Source organism: Ailuropoda melanoleuca, chromosome 7 (assembly GCF_002007445.2).
Source record: "Ailuropoda melanoleuca isolate Jingjing chromosome 7, ASM200744v2, whole genome shotgun sequence".
In the NCBI taxonomy this organism is placed as follows: domain Eukaryota; kingdom Metazoa; phylum Chordata; class Mammalia; order Carnivora; family Ursidae; genus Ailuropoda; species Ailuropoda melanoleuca.
This window is the reverse complement of record NC_048224.1, coordinates 54,286,124-54,306,103: the sequence shown is the minus strand read 5'-3', so window position 1 is coordinate 54,306,103 and position 19,980 is coordinate 54,286,124. Positions and strand designations below refer to the sequence as shown.

Sequence of the window (19,980 nt, the reverse complement as noted above, 5' to 3'; positions counted from 1 at the left end):
TGATCCCTCTGGGTTCCCATCCAGGCCCGGATGGAGAGATGAGGATAGGAGTGGGATGGATCCCAGAGCTGCCCCACTCAGCCCAACGTCCAGCAAAGCCCGCTGCCTCCTGCTCCCAGGGGGCCGCCAGCCGCCTCCAAGGTCTCCCAGCCAGAGCCAAATGCGAAACCACTTTTGTCCCCTGGATTTCAGGCCTTGGAGAAGGTTGGGGGTGAATGTGTGCCCGCCCAAGGGTGGGATGGGGAGAGGGAGCCGGGAAGGTCTGAGCAGGAGGGAGGCAGGACGGGGCGGGGGTGTTGGGGGGCAGCCAGAGAGGGGAAGGGGTGTGGGAAACGGAGGGCGTGGAGCAGGGCCGCAGGGCTGGGAAAGGGAGCCTCGGGGAGGCCGGGAGGCGCGGGAGAGGGAGGCCTCATACCAGACACTGTCTAGACGCAGCAATTATTGTCAGCTCGGAACACCCAGGCTCTGCCGGCTCAGCTGAAAGGGAGCTCAACAAAGAGCCAGGAGAGGAAGAAAGCGGGGAGAAAAGCGCCCGCGGAGCCGGCTCCTCGCCTGTCGGGCTCTTTCTCCGCCTGGCTACCCTCCTCTGTGCTCCACCACCGAGAAAGCACAGCTCAGAGATGCCCGATGGGGATGCGGCTCCTCCTGGGCCCAGAGGGCCAGCCCAGGGTCACTGTGTGGGTTTTGGGGATGGGAGACGACGGTGCCCTGAAGGGGGGGCATGCATTTTGGACTTGTTTATTTGGAGGGCAGTGGCAGTGGGAACAGAATTCCAGGGGAGAAGTCGTGCACAGAATGCGAACCCATGTTCCCCCCACTTTCCTGCTGTGCAGCGCTGGAGCCGGTCCACATGTCTCTGAGCCTTGGTGTTCTCGTCTGCAAAAGAGGAGTCAGACCACAGCCTGGCCAGTGCTGAGAGGGTGGCGAGTCTAACTGTCGCACTTGGGAGGGCTGCAGCCCCTGCCCCTCATTTACACTGACCGCAAGTGACCTGGGACGCCTCTTTGCTAAGAGCCTGACCTCCGTCGCTTCTCTGCCACGTCATTATTATCCCCATTTTGCAGATGAAAACACTGAGGCACATGGAGGCCAGAGCCACTTGCCAGAGCTCACAGCCAATCAGCAATGGGTTTGGATTCAGGTCTGTCCCTTCATCCTCATCATGACCTTATAATGGGCCCCCAACTTGGGGAGGCGGAACTAATGGTAGGTGGCAGGACTGATGGGAAGGCCACAGACCATGTGACCGAGGGTGTGCAGGGAGGGTCAGAGCTGCAGGTGGCCAAGCTCTGCCCCCAGCTGCTGCCTGGAATTGGGCTTCAGCTAAGCCAGTCTCCCCACGGGCTGAGCAGACTTGCCCTCCCATCCCAGGAGAGGACAGATAGGGACCCGAGTGGGAAGTGGGTGCAGGAGATTCCGTGATGCCACAATGAGGCCTCCTTGGCACCCTACAGTCATGCCCTCCAGCCAATAGCCCAGGACCCCCTCTCCTGCTCCTGGGGAGGACCTCCAAGGCTGGTCCTGGGTTCTAGAGTAACGAGGGGTGGAGAGGGCGGTGCTGGATTTCCAGCAAGGTGGGGGGGGGCGCTCCTCCATCATCCCCTGGTCCTGGAGGGATTGGATGTGTCCCCTGGGTCTTGCCTCAAGCGGAGGGCAGGCCACTCATTGCAAGGGACACACACTCACACACGTCTGCAGGCAGCCCCAGAGCTGGACCTGGCAACCTCCAGTCATACACAACCCCCCCCCCCAGCCTCAGGGCGCAGGCACCCCAGTGAGCTTTGCAGATCTGGACTCCTCACTCTGCTCTATGGAACTCTCCTCAAACATCTGGCCGCTTCCAGGACAAGGGTCACACTGATCCTCGCTGATGCTCAGGTCTGTGCCCCGGGACCACATCCACACCCCCTCCACCAGTCACTCTTCACCTAGTTAGCCACCCCTGGTCCTCAGGGAGCCCTCCTATGTCCCCCCCCCCCGCCCAGATCAGGCCCCTGGGAGCAGCCCTCCTGGCCCCTTGAGCCGCTGGCGCGGTCCCCTCCCAGCCCACTGGCCTCTTGTTATTTAATGCGTTATTCCTAATGGCTTGAGCAGCGTCTGCTTCCCCTGCAGGACCGTGAGCCTTGTGTGGGCCCGGCTGCATCTGTCTTGTTTGTCATTGTGTCCCAGCATCTTCCCTGAGGCCCCTCCCTGGGCTTGCTTTTCAGCCTGGCTCCAGCCCAAGTCCGGAGAAAAGGGGCCCTAGGTGCCTTCTGCCCTCTCCTCCAGAAACCTCTCCCTTGGGGGACCACGGGGTTTTCAGGACAGCCCTCCTGCCCCCTCCCCCAGTGGGCACCGCACAGGCAAGGACTTGTCCCTGTGATGCTGTCAGCCCGACGGCACCCGAGGGCAGGGCTGCAGCTGCCTCGGGCCCCCCACTCTCCCAGCCGGGTGCCCTGCACAGCCCTGGGTTGGTGATACGCCACAGGGCGCTGCTCTCACCTATGGGAAGGCCAGGATGGGGAGCCTGGGGTGGGTCCTGCAGGAGAGCCCGCAGAGCCCTGGGGGGCAGGGAGAACAGCTGGAGGGGTGCAGGGGAGGGCCGAGGAGGGTGGCAGTGCCCCCTCCACATCCATTCCCCTCCCAGAGACCCCTGCCAACTGGCCTCCCCCACTGGACTGGCCCTGCCTCTCCTTCCCCTCCCTTCCATTACCCCCTGCCAGCACCTCCCCGCCCCTCCCCTCCACTGCCCTCTCTTCTGCTCTCATCCTCTCCCCTCCCCTTTCCCCATTCCCCTTCCCCATTCTCTCCTCTCCTCTGCAATTCTCTCTTTTTTCTGAGTCCTTCTCCCTCGCCTCCTTCCTTTCTTCTTCCTGGGTTAAAAATAATCAACTTTCTGGGAAGCAGCAGCCCCTGCTGAGCCGCCCTCCCCACACTTGGGAGCCCCTGAGAATAGCTTTCTGCGGTTCTCAACTCCAGCCCCTCCTCTCCCCCACGGCCCCCTCCCCGCGAGCTGACTAATAAGCCCGGCCGTGGCTGCAGTGCCAGCTCGGCTAGAAAGGCTTAGAAAGGCTTTAACCGCTTCGTGCCCGGACGGCGGATGGCGGACGGCGAACGGCGCGCAGCCTGGGAAGGAGCCCGGGTCGCGGGCAGCCCTGGAGGCGGGCGGGGCAGCGTCCGAGCCCTAGGCTCTGAGCAGCCCGTAGAAGGCGCTCAATTAATATTGAACTTTGACCTCTGACTATGAAACCGCCAAGTCCAGCTGCTCATGCCACTAACTTGGGGCTTGGTCGCAGCGAAGGGACATGGGGGACGGGCGCGGGGCGGGGGAGAGGGTGTCAGTCGCAGATACCCAAGGGAGAGGGAGGAGCTGACGGGTCGGGCCCACGTGGAGGGTGTGACTGGGCAGGCGAGGCTCCCTCCGCTTGGCCCCGGGGCTCCCTGCGCCGCCGGCTAACGCCTGGTGGGAGGGGCTGAAAACTGTCCTGGGATCCAAGGACGTCCACCTCTAGTCTAGCCTTCAGCGATCACCGGCTCCCATCTTGCAAAACGGGAAACTGAGGCTCGGCGGAGGCAAGACATTTCCGGGTTCCTGCCGAAGACCTCCAGGGACCCAGGGACCCAGGGACCCAGGGTCCCCCGCACACCCTCCCAGACCCTCAGCTCCAGCACAGGGGTTAACGCGGGTGCAAGGTGCAGAGGGGACGTCAGGGTCAAAGGTGAGGGGTAGGTGGGGAGAGAAGGCACGTGAGCGAGGCGAGGTCCCCGCCGGCCCCGCCCACTCCTCGCGGTCTCGGCATTACCTCATCGCGGCGCGCGCCCATTGGCTGGTTCCCTCGGAGGCCGGCCCAATGCGGCGGAGCCCGTTAACCCCTCCCGCCCCGCAGGCCAGGCCCCCGCCCAGCCATCGGTCTCGGCGGCCCCACGCGGCCTTCCGGCGCCCAAGGGCCACGGACAGCGGGGAAAGGCAACGTGGGGGCAGGCCCGGGCCGGAGGGCTCCGTGAGTAGAGCGCGGGTCGGACAGCCTGGCGGGGGCCCCTGTCCCGCTATAGGCCGTGTAACCTTGGGCAACCGGCCTCACCTCGCTGAACCTCCTCGGCTTGTTTGCTCAGCTGTAAAAAGAAGTGAATGATGTAACTCCTGCCCTTCCTAATTCGTTCCCCGAGTACTTGCCAAATGCTGGGCACACGTGGGCTCTGCGTTCCACATCGCGTCCCGGCGGCAAGACGTACAGTTATGATGATGGGTTTTCAGAAGTGGAAACCAGCTCAGAGCAGCAAAGCCGCCTCCCAAGGTCACACAGCAAGAAAGTCACAGAGCCGGGATTTGACCTCAAGGCTGTGTGTGTTCTGAGCTAGACGCCTACCCTCTGCAAGCTACTGCTTCTGCTGGGAGGTGCTGCTTCTAGGAGCTCCTGGTCCTGCAGGAGGGTGGGGACTCACGCCCTAGCCAGTTAGACCACCACATGCCCCTGTGACCAAAAACACCAGCCACCAACTGGAAAGCCAGGGCCTCCAGGGAGGGAAGGCTTCCTGGAGGAGGAAGGGCTGGAGGTGAACTTTCAAAGGGCGATGCAGACAAAGGCAGAAGGACTGGATGGAGCACAGTGGGGTCAGGATGCAGGTAAGGAAGCCTGGAGGATCCCCAGGAGTCAACCTGCTGGTTAAGGTCAGCCACTGGATGCCTGCGCAGGGCCCAGGGAGGCTGCTCCTTCTGGGCAATGCTACGGGGCAGGAGTACCAGTGGAGGTCCACGTACCTCAGGTCTAAGTAATTTCAAGTTATAAATCAAGCTAATAAACCGCTAAATAAAATATGTTCCTTCCTCCTTCCTTGAAAATACACCTTCCTAAGGACAAATACATCTGGAAGGCTGGGTTTGTACTCAGAAGTCTCAGACTCCTGGGGTCTGTGCTAGAAGTAATAGCATGGGGAGAGAGCCCTGGCCAGCAGCTGCCCACTGGGCCCGCCTTTCCTTTCAGCCTCCCCCCCCCTCCGCCCCACCAGGCTCTTGTCCTTTTCCATCAGGGGCTTTGTCCGTTTAGGCATGGACACACCAGCCTGTGTGCATAAATTCTGCCCACACCCCCTGCAGACAGCCACCTCTTGGTCACTCCTAGAGCTCAGGGGTGTCCAAATGGCCAGCTCAGACCATCCTCAGGAAGATGGACCCAGGAAGTAGGCTGAGGGTCACTGAGCAGGGAATTCCAGGATCCCAGGTGCCCAGATCATGGATCTCTGTTGCAAGGATTCCTTGCCCCATGAGGAAGGGCATACTGACAGAAGGGCCAGAGATGCCATTCCCTAAAGCCTGGAACTCAAGGCACCAAGGTCCCTGGGTGCTGTGGCAGTTGGAATGGCCCAAGCTGGATGCAAGGTCTTCCCTCCTCCTTGAACTTAACTCCTGACCATCACTTCCAGCCATGTACCTGGACCTTGGCTGGATCCCAAGTCCATCCTGGATCCCTCTTCCCCAACCGCTGGCTCAGTACTTACCCAGACCCAAGGAGCTTCCCACCTAAAGGAGTCAACTCCCTTCATCCTGCGCCCACAGCCCTTGCCCCTTTTCCAGGTTGGGCTCGCACTCTCGCTCTGCCTCTCCTCCCCATCCAGCGTGCCCTCTAGGTCAGCCAGTGGATCCTTCCAAATGCAAGCCTGACCACTTCCTTCCCTTCCAACCACCCCTGGCTCTCCAGGCTCTCTGTGTCCTTCCCAGGCACCAGATGTCTGACCCCCTCCGCTGTCCCTCCCCTCTCTTCACCCTTGGTCCCGAGCTCCAGCCATGGGGACCTTCTCTCCAGTCTGGGCAGCTTTACGTCCTTTCTGCCCCAGTCTTCATGCATGTTACTGCCTCTGCCCAGCACTGTGTTTTCTGCCTCTTATCTTGCCAAGCTCAGGTCTCAGGTGTGTCCTAGCTGGACTGTGGGCACCAGGAGAGCAGGCAAGGTCTTCAGTGCTGGCAGAGTAGGTGACACTGAAGGTTCATGGGGCAGATGGGTCTGTACCAGACTAGAAACTGGACACTGACAATGATAGATGACAGTTCATGTCTGTTGCACGCTGAGTACCAGCCCCCGTTTTTAAGCACAGTATGGGTGTTCATTCATTTATTTCTCACAACTACCCCTGAAATAGGACCTGTTATTCTCCCCAGTTTACAGATGAGGACACTGAGGCACAGAGGGTTCACAGACTCAGGCTAACAGCTGGCAAGCAACAGACCCAGATATGAACTCGGGAAGTTGACTTCCAAATCCAGCCCCCATCTAGTTCCCATCTAGCCCCAGCTGGGTCAGTACCTTGCTGTGGGTCCCCGGGCCAGTGTCTCTCCCTCTCGGAGCTGAAGCTTTTCTATATGCGCAACATACAGAAAAGTGGTGATCCTTGAAGTCCCAGCCGGTTGCGACATCCTGGGGTCTCGGGACCCTTCCCGGGAAGGTCCCCCCATGATCTGCCCTTTGGTGAGCATCTGTTCTCAGGCCCCCTCCCAGGTCTCACACCAAGGCTCTCTGAGGAGGTCTTGGGGGTGACAGCCAGGAGCTGGGCAGATGGAGAATGGTTGGGTGTGAATTAGGCAAGGCAGGTGCTGGAAAAACCTGTTTCTTTGCTGACAAGACAAAAGCAGGGGGCAGCCTGGGGGTAAGAGGTCAGGCCTCGAGCTCAGGAGAGGGTAAATTCTAGCTCTTCCACACAACATCCCCATGGCCTGAGGCATGGGCCTTCCCCCTCCCAGCCTCAGTTGCCTCATCTGAGTTGAGGAAGCCTCCCTTAAGGGGCTGTTGGAATACCTCACAGTGCCCGGCCCACAGCGATGGGGGTGGTCAGTACTGGGAGGCTGCAGTGAATTTTCCTTAAAAAAAAAAATTTTTTTTTTCGGGTGCTTGGGTGGCTTGGTTGGGTGACTGCCCTCGGCTCAGGTCGTGATCCCGGGGTCCTGGGATCGAGTCCCTCATTGGGCTCCCCCTGCTCTGCGGGGAGCCGGCTTCTCCCTCTCCCTCTGCCTGCCACTACTGTCCCTGCTTGTGCTCTCTCTCTCTGTCAAATAAATAAATAAAATCTTTTAAAAATTGACAGAGAAGAAGAGAGAGAGTACTGCAAGCAAGGGGAAGAGCAGAGGGAGAGGGAGAAGCAGACTCCCTGCTGAGCACGGAGCCCCACATGGGGCTCGATCCCACGACCCTGAGATCATGACCTGAGCCGAAACCAGGAGTCGGACGCTCAAACTGAGTCACCCAGGAGCCCCTCAGTTTTCCTTTTTTTAATCAGGGCGTCCCATCAGGCAGAAGTTAGGGCCCATGGCTCCCCCAAGCAAACTGTCCTTGTGTTTCTAGAACTCATCAGGAGCCCCTGAGTACACAGCTGGGTAACCAAATTGTCCCTGGTGGTCCTGTCATCCTGGCCAGCTGGCGCTGGGCCTCCATCTCGCAGGGACTGCTCCTACCGTCCAGGGTGGGGCTGCCAGGTCCTGGGGCTCAGGCAGAGAGCAGAGGCCTATGGGGCCTGAGCAGGGCAGTCAGGGGCCAAGGGTGCTTGGCACAGAGAGTCAAGCCCGAGTCCCCAAGCCAAGAGCTTTGCACACGTCACCTCAAGGAGTCTTCACAACAGCCCTGGGGAGATGCACCCATTTTACGGGGACGTCATGCCACGGAGGCTCAGAGAGGGACAGTGACTTGCACCAAATCACACAGCCAGAGGGAGTCTGGACCTTGCTCATAATTACTCTGCCCCCTGCTCCAGACAAAGGTGTTCCAACCATGCTCATAGACAGGACCAGTGAGCTAAGAAACGTTCTGGAAGAAACTCTGGGACACACATGGGCCCAGGTACAGAAACGTTTGTAAATGAGCACAGGTGCCCCCTTCTTTCCCATCCCAGCACCCACCCCACCCCCGCTGTTGTCATGCTGCCCTTTGACTCTGCTAGCCTCTAAGGCCAAGAGAATCAGCTGTTCCATCCCTCACAGTACACCCGGCACTCCAGGCTGGCACATGGAAGGTTCTGGTGAGCACCTGTGAATGAAGGCATTCGAGCAGCAGATGGCTACTCTACCCGGCCCTCCTGCGTTGCCTGGCCAGTCCCCTCCCCACCCTGGCCTCTGGGTCTCCATCTCTGTGAGCTGCTGGGGTCCTGCTGGGGTCAGGGAGTGCCCCCTAGGACCCAAGGGGCAGCAAGGATGAAGCGGGCATGTGTTAAGTGTCAGGCAACTCATCTGTGTCTGTCTCCCATAAATGCGTCTGCCTTGATGACAGCAGGTAACTCAGCTCCTTTCCTACGTCACTCATCTACCGTCCCTGTTCTCCTGATTCTGGTCACCCACCAGGAGAGGCTCGCGCTCCTGCCCTGCAAGTTTCTCCCAACCCAACAGGGCCAGGCGCCCGGGGGGGTGCTCTGCTGGATGGAGGAGGAGATCGGAGGCTCCAGTCCCCCCAAGGAGGCCAGTTGTCCTCCTGAAAGGCTCAGCCTGAAGAGGGACTGCTGTCCCCGAGGGGTGGTACAGGGAACGGACAACACCGTTACCTGTCAGGAGCCCCAGCCAAACGCCCCACCTCCGGGGCTCAGCAGCAAGTGCGGCTGGGACCCCGTCTGCAGGAAGGGCATGACCAGAACACTCACCTGAAGAAGGGGTTCACCTCGGGGATGAGCTGCACCCACCCAAGCTCCGTTCAGCCACGGATTCGGCCCGGCAGGGACCCGATGGCTGTGCTAATGAGTCACCGTGACACTTCTGAGTTTCCGCAAGGTACTTACTGTGTTAGCCCATTTTACACATGAGAAAGTTGAGGCCCCAGACAGAAGTGAACTTAATGCTCTGGCTCAGCTCAAGTCGCCAAATATTCCTGAGGCGCTGGGCTGGGGCTGGTGGGGGGCAGGTGCGGGGACAAGGAACGACTGGACACAGTCCTTCCTCCTAAGCAGCTGTTGTCTGGGTGGGGGGGGTAGCTGACCGAAGCCCAGGTGAGTGTGACCTGTGGGTGAAGAGGGCCAGGCCAGGAGCAGCTCTACAGACAGTGAGGAGGGCCCCCCGCCGACACGGGGTACGCACCCATGTGAGGGGGCCTTGATGGAGGTGGGACTGGGAACCACCAATGTGGCCAGGGGAGGGGGTCGGGGGTCCAGCCATGGACGGACGGCAGGAGACTTGACGCAAGGCTCTGTGTTGGAAAGGAAGAGAAGGAAAAGGGGGGGTTCTGGCCCTTACTGGGGGCATAAATACCATGATGGGGGTAGGGGGTCAAAATGAGAGGCTGTAGGAGCCCAGAGGAGGGGCACCCATACAGCCTGACGCGTGTCGTATGATCTGTGTGTGAATGCGTGTGTGTGCAGAGTGGTCAGGGGATGTTGGTGTATACAGGAGCTGTCTGTGTGGTGGGGGGGGATATGTGTTTGCAATCTGGCATCCAGAGTGTGTGTGAGAGCACGTGTGTGTACGCGCGCGCGCACGTCTTCGGGTCTGTGCCTGTGTGTGTGGTATGGTCTGTGGCGGGGGATGGGGTGTGGGGAGAGTGTGCTGATGTGTGTGGATGTTGTGGGGTGGGGGTAACTGGGACACTCCCCGGGAGGCAGGTGGAGGAGAGCTGGAGGAGGAGATGTTCCCCCAGGAAAATGGGAAAGAAGGGCGAGAGTTGGGGCAGAGGGGAGGGAACAGCCTAGGCAAAGGCCTCAGGCAAGAAGAGGCAGCCTGGAGCACCAGGGAAGGAGTTTCCATGAGGCTGGGGGGCAGGTGGGGAGAGGCAAGGGTGTGGGGGCAGCAGGGCAGGCCTTTCTCAGCACCAGGGGCCGATGGGGGGGGCATGCATTTGGGGAAGAGCCACAGCCCGCAGTCCGCAGCCCTGCATCCGAGGTTGAGGGTACAGACCTGAGCCTAATCCCCACTCAGCCCCCGGAGAGCAGTGGCTGAAAGGTTCTTAGTTCCCATCTATAAACTGGGTCCCAAGATCATGTGCCAAAAGCCCTAGAAAGAACCTTGGAACTGCAGACGTTTGGGGCTTCCTCTGTGCAGCTCGGGTGAAGGACTGGCTGGGCACTTGCTAGCAGGGTGTGGGGCTCTGGCAAAGGGCTCAGCTTTCAACACCACTGGCCTGAGGGCACAGGAGAGGCAACAAGGAAGGGGGGTGGCATCAAGAGCCGGGATTTGAACCGAGGTGACCTGACTCCAAGATGGCCTCCTCACCTGCCATCAAGAACGACCAGAATCTTTATCATGCCCTAAGCGCTGCCCCACAGTGTCTGTTCACACAGCAATGAGGGCTTTCTCAGTAGATTCCACAGGCTTCGGACGCTAGACGACCATGCCTGCTTCAGAGATGAGAAAGCTGGCCAGAGTCCTATGGCCTGGGCTGGGACTCAGCCCCTCCAGTGTTGCCTTGGGACTCCCCCATCTCTGGTAGGATGGCGTGGCGTGGGGGGTTCTCTGCACCTGCCCTAAGCCCTTCGCGGGGCCTTGCTCATGGTAACAGCATGTAGCACAGCAGAAGTCCTTGGAACGAGGGGCCCAGAAACCCAGCTCTGCTGCCCACCTGGTGTGTGACCTTGGCAGAGTCCCTTTCCTCCGTCTCTGGGTGTGGGTTCCTCCAGCTACGCCATTCACTCTGGGAGTCGGTGGAGACTTTCCTGAGTGTCTGCGAATTAGCAGATAAGGAAACGTTGGTTCAGAGAGCTGAAAGGAGCTGCCCGGGAGCAAGCACTCTGCGTCAGGTGACTCGGGGTTTGGACCCCGACAGCCTAGGCTGTGCCCTTCATCGGGGCCTACTCCCCCGCCCGGGGACTGACGTCCACGCCCCCAGGGCCCGCAGCACCGGGCTGACGGACCCCACGCGGCTCCAGGCCCCGCCAGCCTGACGTCAGGCCGGGGCCAGCGAGGCCCAGCGCTGCACAGACGGCGCGGCCCGGGGCCGGGGGCGGCTATGACTCAGGGCCCCGAGACCGGCCAGGAAGCGGAAAGTTTGGTGCAGATGACATCACCGGGCCGCGAGGGCGGGAGGGGGCCGGCTCCGGGAAAAGGAGGCCTGGCAGGCGGCCCGGCATGGAGNGGGGGGGGGGGGGGGGGGGGGGGACGGCGGTGGTGGCGTGCTCCGCGAACCACCGCCCCCAGCCCGAACCCCGAACCCCGGCCCGCGGCGGATCCCGCGTTCGCCAGCGAGAAGCAGGATCCACCCGCCTGCGAAGACGCCGCGATCCCCAGCGCTCCGGAGGCAGCCGCATCCATCCTGCTGCGTCCCTGCATTTTAATTACCGCCGCATTAATATTCATGAGCCGGGACTCGAGGGGGACCGCGGGCTGTCATTTCCCTCGCCCGCGCAGCCCCCCGCACCCCTCTTCCCCGGCTGAGTCGTGGGTTTTGTTCCTTCCCGCTCCCAGCCCCTCCCCTACCAACAGTTGGTGCACAGCAGATTTGGGGGGGAAAGGGGGGAGTGAGGGTGAGCATGAGTGTAAGCAGGTGTGGGGGCCTGGGCAAGGGCACAGGGTGGGGGGTCTGTGTGCAAATGTGTGTGTGTTTGCCTGTGTGTCTGCTTGTGTGAACGTGAACGTGCCTGCATGAGCGTGTGCCTATGTGTGTGTCTGTGTACACACTTACGTGCCTGCACATGTGGGTCTGTGTGCGCCCGGCATGCGTGTGTGTGTGTGTGTGCGCGCGCGCCTGTGTGTCTCTGGGCAACCCCAGGGGCTGCGTGCGGGTCTGGCCCGGGCCTGGGGAAGGGTCAAGGCTGTCGGGGTTAGCAGGGCCTTACTGTACAAATAGGGAAACTGAGGCCTGGTGAGAGGCTGGGCCTCGTCCAGAGTCAACCTCTAAGTCAGTGGCACCTTGGGACCAGAGCCCAGGGCCCGGCAGACCAGCTGTCTCTCCCCACCCGGCTCTCCTGTGCTGTTGTTGGCAATAGTTGCCGACAGAGTGTGCTGAGCCTCTCATGTGACCTTCCCAGCAACCACGGGCAGCCGGTGGTGCTATCAGTCTCACATGCAGATGGGGAAACTGAGGCAACTGGTCCAGCTAGTAAGTGGTGGAGCTGGCGCTCGGAAATGTCTGAGTCCAGAGCCCCCTGCTTTAATGACCTCATCATGCTGCCTCCTGGGGACCTGCGTGAAGAAGTCCCCACTGGGGTGATGTGGGGGTACCTGAGAGTTCTTCGGGGCCCCAGGCACTGCCCATACCCAGGTATCAGAAGGGGTGTTTCATCAGAGCCATGGCTCACTGTCTGCATCCCTCCCAGTGGGACAATTTTTCTGTGGCTCTGCCAGCACCACCACCACCCCACCCCCACCCCCAAAGCCTGTCCCAGCCACCCTGCACTTCTGGGGCTCTTGGCCCTCCTCCCTGGGCTGGGGTCAGGCAATCGCTCATTCATTCATGCTTTCATTTGTTCTTCAACATATGCTTAAGTGCCTACTATGTGCCAGTCCCTGAACTGGGGGTTCTCTGAGTTCCTGGGCAGCCCACACTGCTCTCTTCCCAAGTCTGGTCATCTCTCCCGGGGATGGAGGCTCAGGGCTCTAAGAGGGGGGTTTTCAATTCTGCGCATGCTCACTAGGGGTGAGGGTGGGGGCTAGGGACACCGGTGCACAAAAAACAGCTTCCCACCCCAGCCTTGCCACAGAGCTCCAGTGTGCGTGTGTGCTGGGAGGGCCGGGTGGGAAAGGGCTGTGTCGTCTTGGGGCTGCTGGAGAGCAGGCGAGGCCATGCTAGGCAGCCTGGATGTTTGCTTCCCTCTCTGAACTTGTCCTTCTCCAGCCTCTAAGCCAAATCCCAGGGGCTGCTTGATCTGTCTTTCCCTGGGCTGAGCCAAGGCTGTCCTCCCTCTCACGTCCCTCCTGCTCCACTCCTGCCCTTTTGAACACCCAGAATAAGCGGATTGTTCCCTCCTCTCTGTCATGCAGGGCTGGGCTGGAACTCTCATCCCAGCCACGTCTCCTGAGCCTTTTCTCCTCTCCCAGCGGAGCTCCATAGAACAGAACACAGATAAGGGGACTGTAGGGGTAGTCTGGGGTTCTCTGGGGAAGAAGTAACAGTTTCACTGGGTTTTACAGGTCGAGTAGGAGTTTGCCCCATGGATGGTGGTGAGAGGGGAGGAGAGGCATCCCTGCCAGAAGGAATGGCTCAGAGGGACGACTATAGCCCCTTGTCCAGGAACCAGAGCAGACCCCAAGTCTAGGGGTACCTGAGAGATGAATTTTCTCCTGGAGAGCCTGTGGCAGTATAGCCTAGTGGCAGGGACTTCCAGGTGGCCCCCCCACCCCCTAGGAAACACCCCCTCACTGTGAAAGCTTGGGTGAGCAAGCCACTGAGTGCCCCCCTCCTGTTCCCTAGCTGTTAAATGGGGAGAGCAACACTCTTTTTTTTTTTTTTTTNTTTTTTTGCTGGATTATATTCAGATTAAGAGACATGACCAGTAAAGCACCTAGCACAGTGCCTGGTGCCGCTACAGGGGACAGTCTGTCCTCAAGGACACGGGGAGGCCCCTGGGATAGCTGCCCCATTTAGCACAGAGTAGGACTGATGTATCAGCCCATGCCCTGCAGCCGAGCCATTGGGCAGGAGACTGGGGAGGACAGACTTCTGGGAGAGGTAGGGACAGGTTGAAGCCACCATCAGTCAGGCAAGGAGAAGGCTCTAGGTTAAGAGGAGGGTCCCAAACCCCCCCCCCCGGCCCCACCCCATGGTCCCACCTGCCAGATTGCCCATCACTCAAACAGCCGGGGAGCCAGCAGTCAGAGAGGCGGCCTGCCCACCAATCCTGGCTCACTCCTGCTACGGCCTCCCACGTCTCTCTGCCTCCCAGCTCCCCTCTTCCTTTTGAAAATGTCCTCTTTTTTGGGGGGGGGGGATAGTTATACCTATACATGGCAAAAAAAAGGTTTTTAAAGGAAGCACTGTAAAAGTTTGGACAATGCATCCCGACCCTGTGCTTCTAGTCTTTCTGTGTATGTTTTCAGGACATTTCACCGCCCATAGAATTCTCTTTCTAAAACTCCCATAGAATGATGTCCACCTCTGCTTAAGACCTTCGACGGCTCCCCATTTTTACAGAGCAAAGGTCTAAGGCCTTTGCAGCCCAGCCCCGGCCTCAGCAACACCCTTCCTGCTTCTCTCCCCACTGCCCTCCCTGCCCCCGAGTGGGTTCCATCTTCTCATGCAGCCGTGCCTTTGCCCATGCTGTGCCGGCCTCCAGGCACGGCCCTGTGCCCTCACTAAAATCCCTCTTCATTGCTCAAGACCCACTTTCCCTGCTCCCTGGCCTCTGTGCCTTCTCCCCCAGCTCCCTCCCTTACCAGCCCTCCATGCCAATCCTCTGGACTCTTCTGGTGCCCCCGAAGCACTGGTGGCACTTTTATGCTGGTGTTTTTCATATTTAACTTGCAGGAGGCTATCCCTGGAGTCTTGCATCTATATTCAATTACGAGCAGGCGTCCTTAATTTTACTGCCACCTACCGCGAGATGTCTTACACATAGTAGGCCCTTGAAATGTTTTATTTTTGAAAACACTTAGTTTGCTTTTTCTTTAGGGAGTCAGCCAGCATGTTAGGGTTGAATCCTGACTTTCTCATTTCCTAGCTGTGTGTCCTTAAGAAAGTGAATCGACCTCTCTGAGCCTCCCTCACTATTTCATCTGGAAAATAAAGTGCATAATAAAAGCTCCCTCCAAGAGTAACTGTGAGATAACAGTACTAACATGAAGCAGAGAGCAGTTGACTCGTTCTACTCATTAGTACTACTCACTGTACTCATTCATACTCACTAGTGTTACTTGACCTTGTCTTAGTCTCATCAGGCTTGTCCAAGGTCACCTGCCTGGTCTGGGGCAGCGTTGGGACTTGACCCCCGTTTCCTCCCCCTCCAATGCTCCTTATTTCCTTCTGCTGAGTGAGGGTCACAGGCCGCTGTTCCTGTTTTTCTGATAGGAAGCACAAGGTCCAGAGAGGCTGAGTTGCTCACCCGGGATCACACAGCCCCGTGAGCAAAGCAAGGGTCAGGCTGTTTGCCAGGCCACTCGGGACAGGGACCCCACAGCCCCCACAAGCCCAGTGGGACCCACCATCCCAGCTGGGGGCCTCTGCTCCTCCTGGTGGCCCAGGGATCAGCCAAGTGGGCCCCCGGAGGCCTGGTGGCTTCCACAATTGGGACAGTCACTAAAGCCAACATACCCCACTTCTGGGGCTCCAGGAGCTGTGCTAAGGGCTCACAGGCACTACCCTCCTTCAATCCTCACAGTGACCCTGTTATCCCATTTTCCAGGGGTGCTCATTCAGACTTCTGGGGTACAGGGGCTTGCTAAAGGGGGGGGAGTAAAGCCCTGAGCCCCACACTGACCACAGGGGACAATGCGATTTTGCCCATGCTGGAGCAGCTGTGGGGCTGGGGCTGGAGCCAGGGTTGGGGTGCTTCCTGGGTCTCACAGAACATCTAAGGGTCCTTCCCCAGCCCTGGCCCTGCAGAGCCTGTCCAACTGCATCTGGGAGCCGCACCCAAACTCTTCCAGGCTCTGCCAGGGAGACTGGAAATTTCTGCTCAGCAGCTTCTCAGGGATGATTTCGACACTCAGCTCAGTGGGGGGCGGGGGGGGGCTTGCTAGGCCTCCAGCGAGTCCCTCAGAAATAATAATAACAAACAACCAGCTCCAACAAGTGACCACGTATTGAGAGCTTGCTCTGTGCCAGGCCCTGTGCTAAGTGGAGACTTTCAGGGCCTCATGGAACCTTCCAGGGCCCTGGCCAGGCTGGCGCAATTACTAACCCATCTCACAGATGAGCAAGAAAGGCTCCGACGGGGGGCGGAGCAGGGAGCGGCAGCCCCAGGCCACAGAGCTGGTCGCCGAGGCCAGGCCTGTGACATTCCAGAGCCCAGGAGCAGATCTAGGTCACTAACGGGCTGGGGCTGGAAAAGCCGAGAGGGGCCCAGTCATGGCTGAGGTGGGGGAAATGCTGAGGGTCCCTAAGGGAAACTGAGGTGCGCAGAAGACACCCATGACTTGACCAGAAACTCTAATCCAGGGCAAGGTATGCTCGGGTCTCTTGCCAGCATGGAGTGTCCTCCTGGGACACACTTGGTCCCCCAGGAGATCTCGAGGGGTCCGGAAACTTTACTACCAGTCCTGGTGAACTCAGAACTCCAGATGCATACCTCTCACCCCTCAGCACTCTTCGTCCTCCCCTCCTCCCCGCACCCCTAGCCGGGTGGCTAGCTGGCTCTGCACGGTCGGATGGACAGGCCTGCTTAGTGCCCTACTGGGGCTCCTGGCACAGCGCCCTTCTCGAATTCGGCCCTACGGCTAGGGCGCCTCTACTGCGGGCCTGGCCCTCAGCCCCCAGGCCCAAAGTCAAACCCGAGGAGTGTGTATGGGGTGTATGGAGACTCTCAGGCTTCAGGCAAAAGGGACAAGGAGTGAATCAGACGCCCGGGGGTGGGGGTGGGGGGGCGCAGCGGAGCGACCCGCAGCAAGGACGACCCTCACCGGGCTCAGGTCCCGCACCCGTTAAATGGGCACACCGATCCCTTCCCTCCGGGGCAGGTGAGGGCTCAGTGAGCTCCCGGGGAACAACGCTGGGGGCTTCGCTCCCCGCCACCGCCGCCCCCGGCCGGGGCTCTTTCCCCGCCCTGGGCCCGGCCGCCTAGGGCGAAGCGTGCAGGGCGCGGCGGCGGCGCGGGCCCAGGCGCCCAGTTCAGCGGAAAGGAATGTCTTGCTCGGCTGGGGAGGCCGCGGCCCCCGAGGCCGTGTAAACCCCGCCGCCCTCCCTGGGCCTCATTTATTGCAGCCCTAAAGCCCGGCTCGTTCCGCCAGCCGGGCCGCTCGCCGTTTCCCGGGGATGACTCACCCCCGCCCCCCGGCCGCCGACTCCNCCCGCGCCGCCCGCCCGCTCCCTCCCCTCCCCCCTCCATAACTCAAAAGCTTGTCAAGCTGGTTCCAGACTCCTGGCGCCGGGCTCCGCTCCAGGAAAGAAAAAAAGGAAAAAGAAAAAGGGAAAAAGCCGGCGCGAGGGAGCGAGAGGGAGAAAGGCCCGCGGAGCGAAACTGGGCGCCACTTGCGCGCACAGCACAGCGGGGCCCCGTCCCCCTCCCCACCCCGCCCCTAACCCTAACGGGGAACCCCGCACCCCGGGGCAGAGGGCGCGCGCGCCACGCAGATCCATTATTTATGGACGAATTAATTATTTAGCTGTCCGGGGAAGGGGAAGCGGCTGCGGAGACCACCCCGCCGGAGGTCGCGGCTCTCCCGCCGGGCCTCGCGGGTCGGGAGGCGTCCCCACGCGGGGGGTCCTGTTCGAGAAGGCTGCCTCGGGGTGGGCTCCGGGAGGAGCGCGGGGAAACCTGCAGAAGCCGGACAGCCGGCTCAAAAACCTCCCAGTGAGGCTGGGAGGGGGTGTAGGGGCCGGCGGGGTGAGAAAGAGCTGGCTGGGGAAGGGGTGGCGTGGGAAGAGCCTGGCCTGTGAATTCTTTCCTTCCTTACTTCATTCATTCCCATCTTTATTGCGAGCCCTCTGCTGCGCCGAGCCCACAGGGAAGGCTGTGGTAGGAGAGGGTTAAGAACTGGAATTTGGACTTAGAGCTGGGTCCAAATCCTCCCGTACATTGTATTCACCCCTGCCGTGTCCCCTTAAGCTAAGGACTTGCCCTCTCTGAGCCTCCACTTCCTCTTGGGCGGGATGGTGAGGAGAAGCTTGAGGGCTTGAAGGAGGTGGTGTGAGGATTCAGGGAGATGGGGTACCGAGGCCCGGCCTGGCACGGAGTGGGGGTGGGGTGGGTCCTCTTCTCCCACTGAGGCAAAGATCCCCAGACCCCCAGTATCCCTCCTCTCCCCTACCCCTGCTGTTTCTGGGTAACCTGCATCCTCTCCTGGTCTGAGACATTTGAAGGTCATTATCAAAGCCACGTCAACCCCAAGGCCTCGGCCCAGGGTCCTCACCTCTGGCTGCCTTCTCACCAGTCTGGCCCTTCAAAAAGGCTAGTGCGTCTGGCAGCCAGAGGGGTCTGTCCCGGGCTCAATCTAATCCTTTTGCTCCTCACTTGCCTTCCCTCCTCTGCAACCCCTTCCCTCCCCCATGGCCTCCATTCTGCTTCTCACCTGCCCCTCTCTGCTTCCAGTCTGGGCTGGAGAGGTTTGAGGTCATGGGGGCAAGGGGCTGTCAGAATAGAAGTGGGGCTGGGCTCTCAGGAAAGTCCTGGCTCTCCAGGGTACAAACTCGGCTCCTGTCCAGCAGGAGCACGTTCTCCTTCCAAGGCCTGGAAGCTTAGGAAGCTTCCCGACGGCCTCACTGTCTTGTCACCACATCTTCCGACACCTGTAGGAGGTGGGCCTCCGCAGAGCCTGATTTGCGGGGCCTAAAGCTTTTATGATATTGGGGACCGTCTTTAAGAAAAGTAATGTGAGGGGCGCCTGGGTGGCTCAGTCGTTAGGCGTCTGCCTTCGGCTCGGGTCATGATCCCAGGGTCCTGGGATCCAGCCCCGCATCAGGCTCCCTGCTCCGCTGGGAGCCTGCTTCTTCCTCTCCCACTTCCCCTGCTTGTGTTCCCTCTCTTGCTGGCTGTCTCTCTCTCTCTGTCAGATAAATCAATAAAATCTTAAAAAAAAAAAGAAAGAAAGAAAGAAAGAAAGAAAGAAAGAAAGAAAGAAAGAAAGAAAGAAAGAAAAGTAATGTGAAGTTATGAATACACATTTAAGCCCAGGGGCCTTGGCAGGGCCCAAGCCAACGAGAGTCCCTGGAGCTGGAGTGTCCTTACCTTCTGGGTAAATCAGCAGTGCAGGTGGCTGGCACCATCCCTTTGCAGAGGTGGAAATAAAGCTTAGGAGGGGGGAAGTTGCTGGCCCAAGGTCACACAGCTTGAAAGGATCAAACTGAGCTCCGAGCCCACAGGCAACGCTGAACTCCCTCAGTGCAGGCACCACCTTACTGCCTTATCGATGACATCCCACACCAAACCCCCAGCACAGGCAAGGTCAGCCAGAGCGGCCTCTAGACGCCCCCGTGCCCCTCCCTCCCCAGGCCTTCATGCCCCCAGGCTCCAGCCAGGGAGACTTTCTGTCCTGTGACAACAACCGCAAAGTACCAGGAGGTAGGTCTCTTCTGACCTTTTAGATTCCCACAGCTGTCCCTGCTCATTGCAGAACTCAGGCTCCTCAGCTGACCCTGAGGGAACACCCCCTATCGGGCGGTGAGCTCCCTGGGGACAGGGGCAGGTTCTGTCTTGCTTGGCTTTGCAATTCCAGGTCTGAGCTTCTCGTGCAGAAGCACAGAATGGACGATGTGCGTGTGGCTGGAACATCGATTCCCAGCTTGGGAGGAGGGGCGGCAGAGGCAGTGAAGGGTTGTTAAACTGCACGTTCCGGGGCCTCTCCAGACCTAGGCTCTCCCAGAATCAGGCTCTGACCATAGGCCCTGGGGCTCTGCATTTCACAAGTCCCTTGGGTAAAACTCAGTCAAGTTTGAGACTCGCTGACTCAGGGACCAGAAAGGGCAAAACGTAGTGTCTACACCAAGCCCCTCTCACAAGGGGGACTCATCCCCCCTAACTCCAGCTGATTTTTACCAGTGTGCCAAGCTCATCTCCCAGCTGAGAGCTGATGGTTTCTAACACTTACGAAAGACCTACTGTGTGCCTGGGACTGGATCTGAGGCTTCAGATAGTTGACCTCATTGGACACTCAAAAAAACCCTCAGAAGTTGGCACAGCTATTATCCCCATTTTACAGGTGGAGAAACTGAGGCCTGGGGAGGCTAAGTGACTTGCAGGGGCCACAGCACTGGGGAATGAGGAGGCTGGAGTAGGAACGTAGTCTGCAGGACCAGTGACCTCAGGAATACAGCTTACAAGGGTCTCAGGAGAACATCCAGAGATGAGAGTTTATATAGCAGCCCAAGAATGGCTTCGAGAAATGAAACACGCTACAGTCACTCTAGGAACCTCAAGCTAAGATATGCAATGAAATTAGGCCACAGACCCCAAAGAAATCTAATCAAGTAGGCCTCCTCTCCCTGGTATCTCAGAGTCGGGGGAGGGGGGGGCGGCGGG

At 59.6% G+C, this 19,980-nt stretch overlaps 1 long non-coding RNA gene across 1 annotated transcript; it reads right to left on the bottom strand.

Moving 5' to 3' along the window:
- Positions 1–10,120: 10,120 nt before the first annotated feature.
- LOC109488998 lies at positions 10,121–18,877 on the bottom strand. The gene is made up of 2 exons (XR_002141926.2): positions 18,691–18,877; positions 10,121–10,598 (listed from the first exon to the last, which is right to left on the bottom strand). It is a non-coding gene; the product is annotated as an uncharacterized LOC109488998 (long non-coding RNA).
- Between the last annotated feature and the right edge of the window lie 1,103 nt (positions 18,878–19,980).